The following is a 4,930-nucleotide window of genomic DNA, read 5'->3' on the forward strand; positions in this document are numbered from 1 at the left end:
AGGGGTTTTGGATTTTAATTTTTTGGTTTTGGGGTTCATGGTAATGTGTGGTTTACTTTATGTTTTATGTTTGCCTTTACTTTTTTTGCATTTGGGTGTATATTCTGGCTGCCCTTTATGTTTCATTTTAAGCAACTGGCTGTGGAGTCAAAAAACACTTGCATACTGAAAAACTCGTGTCAGGGCCTCTGTCTCCTGTCTCTTCACTCTTCTCCTCCTTCTGGCTTTCTGGAGGTTATGATGCCCCCACATTGTAAATGAGAAACCCCCTGACCCCCTTGGTAATTGTGGTCCCCAGGGGCGCAATCACGGGATCATGATCTGGAAAAGAAAAGGAAAGATGGGGCAAATCCCAGGGTCGGGCCGGGTGGGGCAAACTGAGTATCTGGGTTCGGTTGCACTGGGGTGTGTGTGTGTGGTGTACAGGAGCATTCCTTGTTTGATAGAGGGGTCGTAGGACTGAGGGGACGAGGCCTGTGTTCGTGGTGGAGGGGAATAAGCCTCCCTAAGGAAGTCACCTACCTGCTGGCTCCCTTTCCTGCCCTGGACCACCCGCTGGCTGCATGCTCTGCTCAGCTCTGGTCACCACCCTCCCCTCCCTCATAGCTGTGCCAGTGCCTGCCCTGCTCCCCTGCAATGCTGGCCTTCTGTGCTTCTGATTTCCAATGAGCCAGCCACTGTAAAGGCACAAAACCCACCCTTGATTTTATGCTTCTGAAAAACAGTGGTAGAAGCTATGAATCTTCTGATTGTGGGCTCCAGAAAGTGCTCATATTTGAGGGGAAGGAGATGTTGCAGAGGCCTGGGCTGAGGTGTCTCTTGCTGTGGCTTGTGTGTGTAAGTGAGGGCATCTGTGTGTCTGGCTGGCTGGAATCCGGCCTTCCCCTGGAGTGAACTTGAGCTGCTTTCCTTGTTCAAGCCTCAGGCTTGCCCCAACCTAGGTCGTTCTGTCCAGATACAAAGAGCGTCATCCTTTTTGAGTCACAGCATTCATCTTCCTCATTGGTCTTCTTCTCCCTATTTCTGACTGCAAAGTTCCCCCGAACAACCCCAGAGTGGTTCTGATAGCACGTTGAGCCACTGGAATATGTAGTCAAGAAATCAGACATGTCAGTAGGTCAGGAAAGCCATGTGATGAGTGTAAGGATTCAACTGGCTCCAGAATGCTAAGGGAGCTCAAATGACTGGGCACAGGCCCTGGGGTGGCTGAGAAAAACTTCCTGGGAAAAGGGATGCCCAGTGAATACATAAATAAGTAGAAAAGTAGGCATTGGAGTTTTAAGTGAACTGAAGAGACAACTGGACCAAAGGCTTAGAGACCAAGAAAGGAGTAGAGTTAAAAACAGAAGCAAACCAGTTTCTTTGTTCATGTTTTGGGTTCCTTCACCTGAACCTCTGCAGAGTCCCACTGCCCCTCTGCCTGGTTATAGAAACAAGGCAGGAGGTTTGGATAGTGTTATTAAATCTACCTCTCACCAAAGGCCTCTTATTAAATGGCTTCCTAATCCTTCCTGTGTGCTGTAGGAAAGAGCCAGTGCTGCCATTTCCTACAGCCCACCTTGGTTGAGAAGCCAATCTCCCCAGGCTGACTTTGTTCCATCTGTTCAGTTTACCGACCAGGACCTGCTGGCTGGTGGGAGTCATATGGAGGATGAGATAATGGCTACTTTCTCTGAGCCAGTCACAAGCCTAGAGTTAATGCCTATCTTACCAGAATGTTCTCTTTGGGGTTGAAAAAAGCCCTGTTGAAGGCTTCATATTCAGGAGAGAGGACCATCTCAGATCCCTACATCATGATGGGTAGAGGAAGGGCAAATGGGCCTGTAAACTGCTTCTTCCAGACTCTAACCCAGTGACAGTAAACCTTTTCGAGTCAGAGTATCCAAACTGCACCCCAAAGCCCACTTATTTATTGCAAAGGGCCCTCACTGCAATTAAATCTGAATGCCTGGCTGTTGGGGTGATGCTGGGGTGACTTGGCTTGTGTGCAGACAGAAGGCTCTGTGTTGCCGCTGCATACATAATGCCATAGGTCCGCCACCACTGCTCTAACCCAAGTCTGTTGGGCATTTTATTGTGTCTGGTCTTGTGTTTTAGGAAGGGTAGGATCTGCCCAAGGCATCGCTGTTAGACTGAGATGCAAAATGTTCAGGCCTACTAGACCTAGTAGCAGGCCAGGGCTGCCACTGGGAGGGTGACTGGTCACCACAGCGGTGGGACGCCTCGACTGCTCTGTGCTGCTTGTGCCACGGGCGGTCTGGGCCCTCAGCTGGTAAATGGATGTCGCAAGGGCGCCCGGATTGTTCTCCGGTTTCAAGGTAGAAAGCCGCGGTGCTCGAAAGTGTAGCCTAGAGGTAGGCTGGCTGGAGCAGACCTGGGCTCTGAGGAGGGGCAGAGGCCCGCAGGGGGAGCTCTGTAGGCTCAGGGCCCTTGGCGGGTGGCACTGGAGGCCTGGCGGGCCGCGTGCTCACCTGCTGGTCTGCGAGGCTGGGGGAGGGGGCCCGAGGGCGGGGCCAGAGGCCAGCTGGCCAATGGGGAGAGGACATACAGTGGTTTGCTAATTCCCCCTGGAAAGTGGGCAGGGGCGAGGTGAAAGTTCGCATCTCCAGAGCAGTGAAGGTCGTTGGTGGGGCCAGAGTTGCCCAGGAACAGTTGGGGGCTCGAAGACCTGACAGAGGAACAGCAAGACGCCTGCAGCGGCTGTCTCTCCCAGTAGCGGTAGGCTCCGCCCCTGACCACTTCTCGGACTCCACCGGCCAGCCCGCCATCGCTGGCTCCATAGCGCCACCTGCTGCACATCGGCTTCCATGTCCAGCGCGCCAGGGCCGAGGCAATCTCGAAGGCTGCCACCGCCCGGAGGTGAATGAGCTCACTCGCTCCAGGCCCAGCGGCTTTGGAGCAGAAGGTAACTGCCTCTTCTAGAATACGTGATGTGACGTGATGGAATTAGAAGGCTTGTGACCCTCAGAATAACTTCTTGTCCCGCCCCACCCCGCCGCGCCCACAGGGCTGACATTTCCATCCCTCAGTCCCACCCAGGGATGAGGAAATGGTGAGGAAGGAGTCAGTGGCCAACGGGCAGTTTGGGAGTCATCTGTGGCACCTGATGACAACGAGGCATAGCTGGAAACTCCTTGGGTTCCTTGTGGGCCTGTTGTGCAGAGATAGCTATAGACAAGGGGAAAGAAGGGAAGTAGCTGCCAGCAGTATTAGCCGAGTTAAAAGGCTGTGAAGTTCCCAAGTATGGATTATCTTTCCTCTCCTCCTGCCTGCCAGAGTATAGAGCAGAATTCTCCATAATTGGACTCAGGACTTGTTCATCCTTTCAATAAACATTTATTGAGCACCTACTTTGTGCCAGGCGCTGTGCTAGGCGCTGTGGATATAACAGTGACTAACATAGTCCCTTTCCTTGAGGAGCTCACAGTCTATTGGAGGGGAAACATACATAAACACATAATTAAGGAGCTACACTGTGCTACTGCTACAATAGGAGGTATGTGCAAGTGCCCATAGGATCCGAGGAGGGTGTGACACAGCTGCTGGGAGGTAAGGACCATCACTCAACTCCTGACTCTGTGAAAGCATCACAAAGACAGGGGTGTTGCCAACATGGCTGGCTAAAAAACCCATCTCGTGGGGTTCTCCTCTACCATAATTGCATCAGCACAGGTTAGTTTTTCAGATTAGCTACTTTAACACTTTTGGTAGGGAAGAAGCTGGACAGGGAAGTTTCTTGCGGGGCAGAGGATGCTGAAAGTGGTAACAAATCTTGGGTGCTAAGAGGGCACAGGTACCGTGATGGCACTGAGTTGAGGAGGGTAGGTCTTAGCTGTGGAGCACCTGGCTAAGTGTGTGCCTGTGCAGAGGGCAGGTCAGAGGTCACCTACCTTAAATTCTGGTCCGCATCTCCCACCAGTGCGATCAGTAACCATTCACTGGTGTTCATCTGCTTCATAGTGTGCCCTGTCCCGTGGGGGATCCAGTCCCCTCTGGCCCTCAGGAGGTAACACACCATCCGGGCTGTCCGGATAGGTGCAGGTCATTGAAGCCTTGAGTAACAGTTCATGAATATAATAGAGGAGATGCCACAGGCTGTTGGTGATTAGCTGTTCAAAGAGCAGTACTGCCATGAGTTTAGAAGAGCTCACTGAAGGATAGGCTGCTTTGGGGAGGCAGCTTCCATGAGTCGAGTCTTGAGGACAGACACGATTTAGTTGGTACAAGGGGAATAGGAAGAGCATACACACTGTGAAGAACCCAGTAAAGGAAAAGCAGAAGGGGAACGTTTTGAACAGAGGCAAGCGCCAAGCAGTTGGTTCGGGGCGGTACACTGGGGTAGAGGCAGGCGCAGTGTGTGGCAGCTGAGGAGTCCGGACAGGACTGATGGTGAAGGGCCAAGGACTTGGACTTTGTCTGAGGGTGGAGCTGTTGCCCAAACTTAAAGTACTTCTGCAGTTACTGCCCTGAGATCTGCAAGTGTTCTTCTGTCCTTCCCGTGTGTCCCCTGGGCTGCCCCATGGTCCTGCAACTGAAGGGCTGATGTCAGGCCTCTAGGAAGGAGGGGAGAGGAGACACTTCAAGTGTCACCCTACGTGTAGGCCAGGAGTCACCGAAGGCAGAATGACAGAGTTGGTGCTGTGGCAGATTGGAGAGGGTGACCGGTCACACTGGGTGGGGCACTGGTGTGTCTGGATGGGGAGAGCTCCGGGTAGTACAAGCCAAGTTGAGGATGTGCAAAACAGGCCAGATTGTGAAGACGCTGTAACTGTTCTGCTCCCTTCAGGAGAAGGGAGGGGAGGCAGGGCCCGGTGAAGGTAGCTATCAGGTAGCTGTGAAGTTCAGGCTTAGAAGAGCGGGGAGATGCGGTGTCATTAAGAGAAATAACCAAGTCCCGGTAGCCTTTTCCTTGATTTTTTTTTTTTTTTTT

This window comes from Fukomys damarensis, unplaced genomic scaffold, assembly GCF_012274545.1.
Source record: "Fukomys damarensis isolate Sample0158 unplaced genomic scaffold, DMR_v1.0_HiC HiC_scaffold_39, whole genome shotgun sequence".
NCBI classification, from domain to species: Eukaryota; Metazoa; Chordata; class Mammalia; order Rodentia; family Bathyergidae; genus Fukomys; species Fukomys damarensis.